General features: G+C 44.3%; 1 protein-coding gene across 10 annotated transcripts in view; it reads right to left on the bottom strand.

Moving 5' to 3' along the window:
* Positions 1–14,602, bottom strand: part of PRICKLE2 (prickle planar cell polarity protein 2) — a 322,311-nt gene that overhangs the window by 110,369 nt on the left and 197,340 nt on the right. The window contains exon 1 of one of the 10 annotated variants that reach the window (XM_038565930.1): positions 5,628–7,252. The exons of the other annotated variants lie outside the window; for them this stretch is intronic. The gene's annotated coding sequence lies outside the window, so the exon portion shown is untranslated. Of the gene's footprint in view, positions 1–5,627; positions 7,253–14,602 lie in introns of those variants that run through there. 10 annotated transcript variants of the gene reach the window in all.

Raw genomic sequence — 14,602 nt, 5'->3', positions numbered from 1 at the left:
TCAATCCCAGAATCCTGGAATCAAGACCTGAGCCAAAGGCAGATGCTTAACCAAATGAGCCACCCAGTACCTCCAAGACCTTCATTTTCAGGATGAAAGAACAGAAGTTCAGAAAGGAAAATACATACATTCTAGTTAGAACATGATGTATATACAACTAGGCATTAAAAGCTAACAAGTGTGGTCCCCCCCTTGCCCCCACCCACATTCCAACTGGGTTGTTAGCCTACGTTTGCCTACAGTTTTAGAACAGCAGAACTTCCCATGATGCCTCTTGTCCAACCAAGGGCTGCTTCCACCGGCCTTTAGCTTTTACTCCTCACCTCAATGTGTCTTAACTGACTCTCCAACCAACCTCTCTTATATTCTAAGAGCCACATTCGAAACCGGAATTGAAGATGCCACTGTATTCTGTTTCAGGCCTGACAAATTCTCTTTAATATTTCTTCTAATCTTACCAAAAAGATTAGCTGAAAGGATTTTAATTTAAGGGATGAATAATGAGATGTTTCTCAAATAAGAGATCCACAGAAATGATCTAGAAGGTAAAGAAAAACATTTATAGTGGATGTTATGGTAAAGAGTGTACAGAGGCCCAGAATGGGGGACACCCCTCAGGCTTTGGATGATGATTATCCTGAGTTTGAATCCCAGTTTCACTCTTTACCATCCATGTAACCTTGGGCAAGTCACTTAACTTCTAGCAGTCTTGGTTTCTTTACTATGAAATAAAGCTAGTAATACGTAGCTACAGTAATTGCTGCAAGAACTAATAAGGCAAGGTATGTAAAACACACAGTAGGTATGCCATCTGTGATAGTTATCACTTTTTCTATACATACAAACACTAACACAAAAACTATAAATAGATACACAGACACCCAAAACATACTTGCATGTATGCTAACAGCTACTCTGAAAACCTATCTGACCCTGTGAGCACAGAAAGTATGGCTGTTTCTCAGCTGAGCTCTGGAACTTTCTTGAACAAGCATCTCTGAGGACTCACAACTGACGAATGGATGCCAAGAAAAGAGCTGGAAAAATGGCATCTTGCCCAGTTGAAATGCAATGCTAAGAATTTTTGTCCTAGTTACTTTTAACCCTGGATGGGGCTGGATAACACGTATAAGTTTTGATTTTAAGGAGTCCGGGAGGGGTGGAGGCTCTGAGGCCAGTGACACTCCCTATGTGAGAGGAATGAAGGCAACTCAAGTCAGCCATTTATCATGAGGCATGCAGAGTGCCAGACTGTCAAAGGTACCAACCTGGGTTTCAACTCTGTGCCATATTCCAAGGACTAAATGATACCTGTGATCCCTTCAGAGCCTCAGGATGGTTTACATACGGCAGCTCAAATGCTAGGACCAGGAAGAAGGGGGATACCGGAAATCATCATTCTTCCTTCCTCCTCTGGGTTCACTCTGCTGTTCTGAGGGAGTATGATTTGGGTAACACTTGCCCATACGACGCCAGCTCTGAATTCCCTGGGCCCCTACTTCCAACCAGTGATGCTTCCAGATTCTGTGTCCCTTCGAGTGTCGTATCTCTTCTTCTGTGTCAGTGCTCAGAAAATTTGAGTCTTTCGTTCCACCAACTTGATTTTTACAGACTTTGTGGCCAAATATGTACTGGAAGTTTACCATCTATATGCACCAAGGAAAGGCAGGTTCATATTGTGCTTAAAAACATGCTCTTTTCAATGCATATTTCGAAATGGTCCATGGTGCTCTGGTGGGAAACACACACTGTGTTCAGCCACCAGTAGGGTTTGAGGATTTAAAATGGCTGCACTAAGAATTCTGTAGGACAGATGGGGAGAGGAATTTCTAGCTGAAGGAGAACAGAGGCTCCTGTCTTTGAGTTGCAACCTCACCCACAGGGAACCTTCAGCTTTACACTTTCATGGTGGATTGGAGATTGCTCTGATACACTCCCAGCTGCTTCTGCATTCTGGCTTCCCTCCTCCCCTCCTCCTAACTTCCTCCAACTAGTTCCCCCACCCCCTCCTTTCTCTTTCCTTGCTTCTTTCTCCCTTGGCCTCTTCCCCAGGGAAATAACAAAAACGAGCAAGCCTCAGGCCTTCAGACTCCAAACAAAGAGCTGCTCAAACAACAGGCCAAAGAAAAAAGAAAACCAAGTCTCCAAACTCAACTGGCCAAGTCCCCAGTGAGATTCTGGAGGACTTACATGGCTGGGAACCCAGCGTGATCTTATCCAACAGTTTCTTTCCTGCATCATTCAAACGTGGGTCCGCATGTGCATGCGGGCAAGGTATTAAAATCAAGAATGTTTCATTACAAATCTTTACAGGTTGGGACAGGAGCAAAGTGGCAAGTGGCAGTCATGAACATGAATGAGGGAAACAGACTGTCCCACTGCCTAACCCCAAAGCTTCTTAGTTTGTGACAGTTCACGGGTCACCAGCAGTCACCTGATTTTTGAGTACAACACTCAGCGGGGAGACGGGAGACAGAATGCTTTTCATGGGCCTTGAGACACAAAAGAAAAGTCCTCGGCCAAATGACAGCCACAGTTCTGACTGAGGGACAGGACATTTTCACTGGAGTGTGTTTGAAAACAACAGAGATGAGAGAGGACCATGTCTTGAGGCTTCTCAAGAGACACATTGCTGCTAATGGCTGGCAGTGCCATGGGGTGGTTAAAAGCTCTGCTCCAACTCTGAGCCTTTGGAATCGATGGGTAGTGGAAGCAACATTTTGCCAGGAACCAAGCTTCATCAACAGTGTGTCGCTTAAGGTAAGTGCTTTCCCTCTGTGGCCTTCCATTTCTTCCATCAAATGGGCATTGAAGCTACTACCTCCTGTTGTTCATAGGTTGGGACTAAATGGGAAATACGAAAACTACTGGAACCAGAAAGAAAGTCCAACACCTAGTGGCCAAGGACATCACAGCCTCCATTTCACGGCCATGCTGTGTGCCCAGGGGAACAGATTTCCAATTTTCCCAGAATGAAACCAAAGTTCAGAGATGTTAGGCAACTCTCTCAAGATCACATGCTCCGGCAGGAGATAATGGAGGTGGGCCATTATCAAGGTATAAATACAATTCTCTAAGCAAAGCACAACTTTACTAAAAATCAACAGAAACCGAGAATGACCAACTCTCCATTCTGAGTCTTCTGAGAAAAAATTTTCTGCAAGACCCCTTGGGCTCCTTTGGTCACTTTTCATTGGTCTTTTGAACCCCTACATCGGAGCTCCGCTTCACCTAAATTTAAAAGAAAGATGTTGAGAAGAAAGGAAGAAAGAGCTGTCAAACTATGTGACTCAAGTACATGCAGTGGTACGAGGAGTATGCATCCAAGTCTGAAAAAGACCTATTGTGTCAGTGGAGACCAAACGGGCGCAGGGAGGCCTAGCCCCTTCTTGACAGCACACCTCCACACTGAAGTCACCCATACGGTGGTATATATTCAGCCCTGGAACTTCGAAGGACCCAACCAGCAGGTGAAGCCCACATCCAAAGGCCTCTCTGGATGGAGAAGAAAAATGCCAACTGCCTCTCCCCTGCAAAGTTGGAACCGAAGAGAAATGTGAACAGAAATCCAGAAATGCGTCAATTCCAATTTGGATCCCACAGCTTTCTGCATGTGACTCGTCAGCTGCCAAAACAGGAGACCTTCTTTCAGCATGCCTGAGCCCCAGCTAGTGCTAAATGATTTTCATTACACCATCCGGTCACTCTGAGTTCTACAAAACACAGGAGCCCTGGATGATACACTTTACTCTGTCAACTCGATCAATAGGGTGGAAAGTTTCCTCGAGTGGGAAGGGATGTGGACAGTACAGTCACTGCAAATGGCACCCTTTCTGCCAGTAACACCTCTTTGCGGACAAATGAAATGTATTATAAATAGCAATGTTTATAATAATAGTTACAAAAAGAAAACAGTGACAGCAATAACAACAGCTAACATTTGCTGAGCATGTGCCACATGGCTAGCACTGTGCTACATGCTCTCATGTCATCTCATTAAATCTGTAAACCCAGTAAACTGTCTGTAGGTTCTACTGCTCTCCCCGTCATCCAGACAGGTATCAGTCCTCAGAGAGGACTAGCTAGCTGTGTCTTCAGTGCTGTCTGAATCCAGAGTCTGAGCCCTCAGTCACCATCATCCCATAGTGCCTAACCTCTAAGTTTTCTTCTCATTCTTTAGGCTTCCATAAATGCATCTTCTTTCCTACATTTCTATTTATTTCCCTACATTGCATGGGGAACCTTTACAAACCTGCCATTCCAAACAACGCTATTTTATTATTTCTGGCTGCCCCGTGACTATTTATAGGCTGAAATGCCCAGTGGGGCCAACATGTTTTAATTTAAAAAAAGAATTTCCGAGGGGAAAGAGCATCTGATGGAAAGGCAAAATCTTTACAAGCACTCAAGGAGCCATTAAAATCCAAATTTCCAAAATATGGTAATTCTGTCAAAGTTGTGACTTACTCTGGAGCCCAGGGGGATACTCATCCTGACCCATCTGTGAAAGCCATCAGCAGCCAATAAACCTTCTGGGGAGCAGGATTAGAGCTGCCAATTCGGCCTCCAGCTAGGAGGCCAGGCTGCTTCGTTTAGTTTAAGTCTCACTGAGATGGTTTAAAACAGTCTCTGGGAAGAGATGTTCAAGCAAAACAAATTGCAGCCTTGCAAGCTAAGCTGCAGCTCTGGTACATGGCAGTTGGTGCCGATATATTCACGGCACACTGGAGCCCTCCCCTGACTGTGGTCATGGATGCATTGCCTGGAAGCAGAACTCTCTCACTAGGGAAATAATATATGTGCCTAAATTATACAAGAGCCATGCTTGGATCGGGGGATGGCATCGCATCTGGTACAGATCACTTACCCTGGTGTGATTTGGCCCAGCCCGGCTTATTTATGGTTCATAAGAGTCCTGTTGGACCCCAGCATATTCTAAGACCACACAACAAAGAATAATGGGATTAAAGATCTGGATTTCATCTCAAGACCTCCATGGCAGATTAGCAGTGCTATGATTGGTTTTTGGGAAACCAAGAGTGAGGAGCACTAACTAGGAGACCTTGCCTAAAAGCCCAATGTAGAGAACACACTGAGTCATGTGTTTCAGCCTGGTAGTGCAGTCACATTCGGGAGCTCTGTCACCATTGCTAATATGAAAGCACTGGCTAAAATTAAACCTAAATTATTCGAGCACCATTTCTTTACCTGGAAGTCTCAGCGAAGTCCTCATTCCCCAGACCCTCTAATGGTTTCTGACATCCTGAGCGGAAATGACTACTGTGCATGAACATTACCAGGTGTTTGGTTTTTAAACCCTCTCCCCTTTATCATTATTTTTTAAAGATAGCTGCACTTCTTTTACAGAACTGCTGCTTCTAAAGCACTGAGACTGAAGCGTTTCTTCAAGACTCCCTACAGCTGTGACATGTCACTTTGCGAGTGAGCTTTCTAATCAGTAGAGAAATGGTAAAAGGTGCCAGAGGACCACTAAAAACGTCACTTGACCAGGATAACGGAGCTGTGATAACCTGTCCTCATGCAAAGCATTTACATCCAGCTTTCTCATCCTCCCTAGAAAACATACAGTTGTTTAATATGTGAATTAGAACAAATTTCTTACCTACCTCTGGGGAGGATAAAATGCCCAGTTTCCGGGTGGAGAGGGAAGCTTCCACCAGACCCTCTAAGCTTGTCAGTTGCCACAGTTCACTTTCTCCCCAGGTCCGGCTTCTAAGAACGCAAGCAGGACCGCAGGCAGCCAAAGCATCTTCTTCTGGAAACCCTTCTCAAAACCTAGACCCTTCCCAAGCCAGAAGCAGGCTCAAGGCGGAGCTGCTCTGCGTGCACTCATGGAAAACAAGCACTGCTGGATGGAGACCCTGCTGGGCACCCACCGAGCAAGGAAAAAAAAAAAAAAAAAAGTGTGACTTCTGCCCTTCCTCTGGCTCCGGATTGCCTTCCTGAGAACCCAGCTTGTCAATCTGCAGGAAGTCACAGACCCCAGAGTCAGCGTCACCAACTGATGCCGAGCCAGACCCGGGGCGACCCGTCGGCAGGTCGCAGAGCCCGAGACACCGAACCAGGAAATGTGCGGCTCGGCCAAAAAAATAATATTAACTGTCGTCGGAGAGGCTGGTGGTGCCTGAGAAGCCGCTGTTGCAGTGCCCGCATCCTCCGCATGCTAATGAAGCCGTGACGTCAGCTAGTCAGTCACCGCATCTGGACATCCCGTCCCACTGCCCAGCACCGAGCTTTATTTACATGGAAATTAGCCTCCTTCCAAATCAATAATCCCCAAGCCGGGGAGAGGGGAAGAAAGCCTTCTCGGGATGCAAAGGCCCCAGCTCTGCTACCTCCGAAGGAGCATAAAAATATCACACGTAAGAACAGAGGCTTTAAAGATATATGCCTGGGTTTTTTTTTTTTCTTTTTTTCTTTTTTCTTTTTCAAGGCTGTGCTCTTATGTGTTGGGGATCGGATCTGGGCACAGTTCTCAACCTGAGCGCCTGTTTTAGATTATATGTTGCACTAACCCAGGAGTGGAATCCAAGCTCTTTTTTTTTTTTTTTTTCCTTTCCTCCCCCAAAACTGTGTGGAGTCTTCGAATGCCTGTACTTTCTTTTCTCTCTTTAACTTTTATTTCTGGGTGTTTGCTGGCTGGAGACTACGTCATCCTCCTCGAATTTTTGTGCACGCTGGAAATAAAACACAAGACTACTTTCCTCAGGTGCTTGGGTGATGACTTAGTCATTCCCTCCCTCCAAGCCCTGACCCTAGCTCCTCCTGAGTATAAGAGATGACAAAGCATAAACCGGTCCAGGGCCATTTGAGGACCCTTAGAGAGCATGTTTTTTTTTTTTTCCCCCCACAATCATACTGGGACTTCAGGAAGGATAGGATAGAACCCACATTTCCTGAATCTCAGACTGCAGCTTTGTTAGACACCTTTGGGTCTCTAATATATCCCATTCACTCCTACAACACAGGCCTAGCCAAGCAATCATGAAGAAGGCACGCCACAGAGCTGGGGACTCCTGGGTTTGAATCCTGATTTCAATTTTCTGCAAGTGATGTGACCCTGCACTAGTAACTTAACTCTTGGGGTCTTCAATATTTTCATCTGTCCCATCCCTTCATTCAAGGAATATCTGCGAGCATCTACTCTGTGCCGTGCACTGTTCTAAGGACTAGGTATAGATATACAGTTTGATCTCTCCTAGCTCATGTTCTAGTGCGATTAAGTGTTGAAGGCAACGATAGTGAAGATTGACACAATGTCACACTTCATAAATAACAGTGATTTCTGACACTTTGGATGAAGTCAGGAAAAAAAAAAATCACCAAGGCCTTCTTTCCACTAGGATGGTCATTGTTTCCATCCTCTGAGTATTTCCATGTTCACCTCTTATTGTTTAAAATCAAGTGTTGGGCAGCCCCGGTGGCTCAGCGGTTTAGCGCCGCCTTTGGCCCGCGGCGTGATTCTGGAGACCCAGGATCGGGTCCCACATCAGGCTCCCTGCATGGAGCCTGCTTCTCCCTCTGCCTATGTCTCTGCCTTTCTCTCTCTCTCTCTCTCTGTTTCTCACGAATAAATAAATAAAATCTTAAAAAAAAATAAAAAAAAATAAAATCAAGTGTTCTTTCAGTGTTGTCTATGCAGTATTCTGGGCTAGGAGAGAGGCAAGTACAAGCCAATATTCTGGCCCCCTGTGATAAGGAAGTGTTGTGGGTTCCTTAGGTAGAGGCTGAGGGAAGGGCTGGGGGAGCAGGGAGAGAGGTATATTCCATCATGCACAGAAGTGTCCCTCAGGACAAAGCAGTCAGCACGGCTCCTTGCCCACACTCCCCCGCCTGAAGAACCCACTCTGATGAGCTCTGCCCTTCCAGCTGGAGTTCCTGAAGCTTCAAATGAATTTCTTTGTTGGAGGTGGCAAAGTTAAATTATGTCTTTTGTTATATGTAATTGTATTAATAATGCCCTATAACTTCTTTCAGAATGCTTCTCTTCGGTTCAGAGAAGACCTTTCATGGTGAGAATCATGGGACCTGGTTTAAGTTGGCACCAATAGAAACAGAATACGAATGGATGAGTAACACTCTGCTTTAGGATGTCCATCATTCAGAACTCAGAGCATGGAGGAAAGTGGATGGTCCCCCTAGGCCTCAATATCCTTCATGAAGGAGACTAGCAAATACACGAATTTGGAGCCACCAGTGGCAAAGAGGCATCCCGCTCTGGGGGTGGCCATGGAGAAGTCACTTTGACTTTGTATGCCCATGTCCCAGTTTCTTCACCTGAAGATGGGCCCACTGCTCTCTGATGGACTTATTATCCTATGAGAATTATGAGAAGCAATTCACAAGTGATTCAAAGGGAAGCAATGAAGAAGAAAGCTGGCACAGGACTACCAACCTCATGAGAGTTAACAGTAGAACATGGGGTCTGGAAAAAATGGCCTGGGGACAGATCTGGCTCTGACATTTGCTAACTGTAGGATTTGGGGCCAGAGGTTTTCATCTATAACAGGAGGGACAAGAATAGTGCCTACCTTTGCAGGGCTGTTTAGAGAATCAGATGATCCTCAGTGTGAAGCATTGAGCACTGAGCCTAGCACACAGCAAGCGTTCAATAAATGTAAGCTCTCAGTAATGGACATAATGATGCTTTCACTGCTAACTTTAGTACTGATTGTTAACTGACTATACAAAGTTCAAAACATAGGAGGAGGTGGGTCAATGGAGACCGCAAAATCATCCCCACTTCCTGGGTATAACTCAAAGTCCCACCTCACATGGGTGAGCTGCTGACATGCTCTTCCTACATGAAACAACAAACATTTGCAAGGGCTATGAAACTAGGGAAGAGCAGTAAAAATGACCAAGAGACATCAGGAGCCTCCTTTGAGGCTGTGCAAAGGCCAAGATAGCTAGATTTCTAGGAAGCATGGACACTTCATCCATTCATTCATTATCCATTCACTCATTATTTATCAGTCTCTGTGTTAGGCCTTAGGTACATCATGGTGACCAAGACGGACACGAAGTCCTGCCTTAAACAAGCTTAGGAATGAGGAGGGAAGACAAGTAAGCAAGCAATTAGAACGAGCATGGTGCATGTCAGGACTGGGTGTGTGCAGGGTTCTCGAAGGTCTAACTGCAGTCAGGAGGGGGATGGTGCAAAAGCACATTTCTGAGTTCCCTGTGGCATGGCTTAGTGATGGGGAATCTGGAGATGCATCTGGATGCATTGTCTCTGTACAGATTATTGAAATAATAAAGCCCACAGATCAGTAATGCCTCATGACAAGTATTTTCATCCTGGACACCATTCTACTCAGGATTTTTAGAAAGTATACTGTTAAGTATTAGACAAGGTGAGACCCCAACTGCTTGGAAATTTCAGAGCCCGGGGAAATGGGGACAAACCTCACACTGTTTTCTAGAAAAACAGTGAAATTCCACAGTTAAGACAGCAAACTTCTTGGCAGGGGGTGGCAGGGAGAGCACACAATACATATGAGACACTCAATCAAGTATTTATTAGGGAATCTGTGAAATTCAGGACATGCTTTTTGAGACAAGAACACAACTGCTTGGGACGCCTGGGTGGCTAAGTGGTTGAGCGCCTGCCTTTGCCCCAGGGCGTGATCCTGAAGTCTCAGGATCGAGTCCCAGGTCAAGCTCCCTGCATGGAGTCTGCTTCTCTCTCTGCCTATGTCCCTGCTTCTCTCTCTCTCTCTCTCTGTCTCATGAATAAATAAAACCTTAAAAAAAAGAGTACAGTAAAAAGAAAAATAAGAGACTTCTCTCTCATTAAAACAACAACAACAAAAACACAACTGCTGACCTTCACAACTTTCTATTTAGATACTAAATCAGATATTCACATAAGTGGCCAGGACTGCATACAGTATACAGGAAAAGAGACACAGAAGATGAGAGTAATTGTGGCTGAGGTGATCAGAAATCAAGAAAAGTATAATTTGAGTTACATTGAAGGTCAAAAATCTTTTTTTTTTTTTGGAATGAGAAAATAATTTTAGAGAGGGGAAGGTCTTACACAGCATGACACAAGATCCAGAAGCCATAAGTGAAAAGTCTGCTCTAATTGCCAAGGTCAAATTTGAGCTGCTAGAGAGGGTGTTGCAGGCAGGAGGGAGAAAAATAGGAGATAAAAGTGTTAGCACCCATGGAGAATTAAAGACTTGTCTGCAAGGGCATGAGACAGTGGAGCAACACCGACGGGACACTGGGGAGGGCTGACAAAGAGGGTGCTCCTGACATTGAGGAAAATCGAATCAGCTTTACATTCCAGCTAGCATCTGTCATAATCTTGTTAGAGGAGTATAGGGAAGGGTAAGTCAATCACTGCTGGTTGGCTCATAGAAGAGAAGAAGTGACAGGGGTGCTGTGGCCCCCAGGATGAAGGGCTCTGTGGAGGACAGTCCTAACTGGCAGCTTTTTATCTCCACTTCCAGAGGTATAAAATAAGACAGAATGGATTTGAAATGAATTAAAGAAGATTTCACTTGGACTCAAGGAAGACTTTTGAATACTGAGATGGTAAGAACTGGCATGGGTCACTCCGAGCAATGGCGGCCATTTGGTCTCAGGAACACTTTAAAGGAGAAATATGGGGGCACCTGGTAGTGTAGGAAGTTAAGCGTCTGACTCTTGATTTTAGCTCAGGTCCAGATCTCAGGGTTGTGAGATCAAGCCGTGTCAGGCTCCATAATAGGCATGGCACGTGCTTGGGATTCTCTCTCTTCCTCTGTCCCTCTCCCTGTTCTTTCTCTAAAGAAAGAGATAGAGAGAGAGAAAACCAGTCCTAGCTGGTTTAAATTAGTACTCCTGACCCTCCTACTGTGAAATCCTAATTACTATAATGGATATTACTAAAGTTTCAAAGCATGCATCTAACAAAGGTCGTAAGTTTATTTTTTTTTAAAGTATTTGTGGGGGATCCCTGGGTGGCTCAGCGGTTCAGCACCTGCCTTTAGCCCAGGGAGTGATCCTGGAGTCCCAGGATGGAGTCCCACGTCGGGCTCCCAGCATGGAGCCTGCTTCTCCCTCTGCCTGTGTCTCTGCCTCTCTCTCTCTGTCTCTCATGAATAAATAAATAAAATCTCCAAAAAAATCAGTTTATACATATATACATATGTGTGCATACACACACACACACACAAATGCATAATTTTATACAGTTTTAAATAATCCTCAAATTTCAACATCCAGTAAATTTTTTTAAATGGGGGTGAGAAGACTGTCAAAGAATTGTCTTATTAGCTGGAATAAGCTGGACTCTGACACAATAACAATCATAATCTCAGTGGTTTGACAATAAGAATTGATTTCTCACTCATGCAAAATTGGCTGGAGGTACAGAGGCTCTGCAGGCACTTCCATTCCAAGCAGTGACTCAGGGATCCAGTCTGCTTCCTTCTTGTGTTTCTGTGGTCTCAACACCTAATCTCTAGAGGTGCTTTTAGGTGCATTAACATGGAGGCAAATGACATCACTTCTATTGGTTGAACTTGTCGCATGACCTCAAACAACTGCAGTGGGGCTGGTCAGTACATGCCCAGGAAGAAGAGGAAAAAGGGATCCTGGGGGACCCTGGTAACATATACCACAGCTGTCAATTTTTATGTTTGCCATGTAAATCCATTAGCACAACATACTAAAACCATAATGTCTTAAAACAAAGGGATGTTGAACATCAAAAAATGATGACAGTTCTAAAGGAATGTTAGAGATCAAGGATGCATCTGGTCTGCTCCAAAAAGAAAAACAACAACAAAAAAGTCCATGTTCTAGGTTTGTAATAACTCTCAGCAACAACAGCCAACCCACATAACCACACAGAAAATAAACTTGTGAGGTTTCTGTAGCACAGGCGATATACATATAGGGCTCACCCAGTGCAGGTAAAGATAAATAAGGCACCCAAAGAGACAGGGCTGCCTTCATGAAAAAGAAACACTCCAAGGAGATGGTCCTCAACAGTTTCTAGCTACTTGTCTAATTAGGACTTACAATAAAACACGTGCCTTCTGCAACAGAAAGACCTGAATTCCAATTTGGCTCTATAACCTCCTACCGGTGTGACTCGGCAAGAACAGCCACTCATCATTTTTAAGTCTCAGTTTCCCCTTCTATAAAATGGAGACATCTATCTACAAGGAGTTCGGATAAGATGAGCTGAGTTAAAATATATAAAGTACTCTGAAGAGTGCCTAGCATATAGTGTTAATGTTATTCTTGACTTGATTTTCAGATAAGGGGGCAAGAATGAGAGGTGCGAAGGTAAATCATAAAATTGTGACAAACATAAGGATTGACTCACCCCCGGCACCCCTTCCTTCTTGCCCATTTAAGATTCCATATCATAAATGTTTCTTGGACCATGGATCCATTTCAGAATCTTGTGAAAAATAATCTGGCACACTTTAAATCCAGAAAAAAAGCCTTCCTTTGCTCTTTTCCGCCATTTTAGGAATCTGCCTCATTTCCGACATTTTAATTATTCTTGATCCTGATAATCTAATGCACAAAACTCTACCACAGCCTCTTATCCTTTTTTAATTACATTAATTAAAAGGAGCAATGTGGACAGGCTAGCATGGGCAAATCAAAATGAAAGGCTGCTCAGATTTTGCTCCCTCCCCACAAAAGATTAGAAACTGCATCAATGTTTTAAACCCGCTTACCACTGCACACTTCCATGAAAATATTGTTAAACGGACATGATGTGCTAGCAAACATCGTTTTTGTTTTAGAGAAAGAAAGCTGTCCTTTATTACAGCAGCTTTTTGGAAGTCCTCATTTTCATTAAACAGCCGAGTAGAAGCCTGAATTGTCTCTGTGTAAAGGACCAGAAGAACGAGCAAGGGTTGCACAGGGATGCTTCGGTTTTCCAGCACTTCCTAAATGTGGGCACGAGAGCTCCCACACGCTTCTCTTGGGAGAGAACGCTGGCAAGATGGAAGATACCCCAGAAAAAAAAGCCAAAAAACTCTCGCTCTCAGAAAACGGCAAACTTGCAGCCAAGACCTGTCTTGGGAAAATGATTTTGGAAGACATAATGTCACAGATGTATGAAATGGCATACTATTTTTTTCAAGGAATGGGAAGGACCTGCATGCCAGGTGTTTTATGTACTTTATCTCATTGAGCCCTCACGATCATCTCAAACTGTAGCTTTTAATATCTTCTCTTCTATACAGGAGGACAATGAGTTTCCAAGAGGATAAAGAATGGCATCAGGACCCAAAGTTGAGATTTGGTCCTGGGTCTGAAGACAAAGCCTGCATTTCTTCCTCGAATTCAGAGGTTCTCAAACATCCTCTCAAAAACCAGGTGTGTCCCAATCAGGATGTGACATATCAGAAAGCATTTATTATTTTAAAAAAGGATGGAAGGTCCTCTGGACCTCCAGATTAGGTCGATGATCTCCTCCCCTCCCCCCCCCCCCCACCACAAGTAAGCTCTATAGTGGCATGAAATCTATCCCAGTTCAGCATGGGGCTTGAGCTCACAACCCTAAGATCAAGACCTGAGCCAAAATCCAGTCACGTGCTTAACCCACTGAGCCACCCAGGTGCCTTTAGATCAATCCTTTTGTAGAAAACTCATAATATTGCTTTCTTAGAGAATTCCTTTCCTTTAGAACTCTTGTGTTTCATAGGTCTTCATCCATGGTGAGTAACTACGATTCACCCCTTGGTAATGTTACTGAGTTACCTGATTAACGTCCCTCTGTCCCTAAAGAGACCGCATGCTCTCTGAGGATAAGGACTATGCCTTTTTTGGCATGCTGTTCTGTTCCAAGCATCTAGCACAGTGCCTGGAGACATGACAGCTCATCAATATTTGTTAAATGAATAAAAGATCTGACAATTTTCTCATCTGGAAATTAGAGGGAATTCAGGATTCTTCCTGTCAGAACATTTCTCTGCTCATTTGCATACCAACGTGCTTTTGTGAGCCGGGAAGGAAAGGATGGATTTACCCTTTCTGAAGCCCTTCCTTAGCTTAGCTCCCATGATGCCACCTTCTCCTGGTCTCCCTTCTTGTGGTTGTACTTCATGTGTCTCTTTGTTGGTTCCTCTTCATCTTGCTAACTGTGAAGCCCTGTCACATCCCAGGGCTCAGCCCTCAGAGCCTTGCTTTTTTCTCTATGTACGTGCACTTCCTTGACCTGGTCTACGGTCTCCAGTTCTTCATCCAACCAGACTTTCTCTGGAATGTAAGGCTCACAAATCCACCTGAAACTACATCTCAATGTCTTAAGGCTTCTCAAATTTAGCAAGAGATCAGTTCTTCATACCCTCCACAGATCTGCTCTGCCTGCAGGATTCACTATCACAGTTAATGGCAGCTCCATCTTTCCAATGGTTGAGAACAAACACCTTGGAGTTCTCCTTCACTCATTTTCTCCTCTTGCTCTGATAATTAACCCAGGAGTTGGCAAATCACATCCCATTGGCCAAATCTAATGTTCCACATGTTTTGCAAATACAGTTTTACTGCAACACAACCATGCTCATTCATTTATACATGGCTAGAGCCACTTCCAGATTTCAATAGCAGAGTTGAA

Source organism: Canis lupus, chromosome 20, assembly GCF_011100685.1.
Source record: "Canis lupus familiaris isolate Mischka breed German Shepherd chromosome 20, alternate assembly UU_Cfam_GSD_1.0, whole genome shotgun sequence".
Classification (NCBI taxonomy): Eukaryota; Metazoa; Chordata; class Mammalia; order Carnivora; family Canidae; genus Canis; species Canis lupus.
The sequence above is the reverse complement of the archived record's forward strand: the minus strand, read 5'-3'. Positions and strand labels throughout refer to the sequence as shown.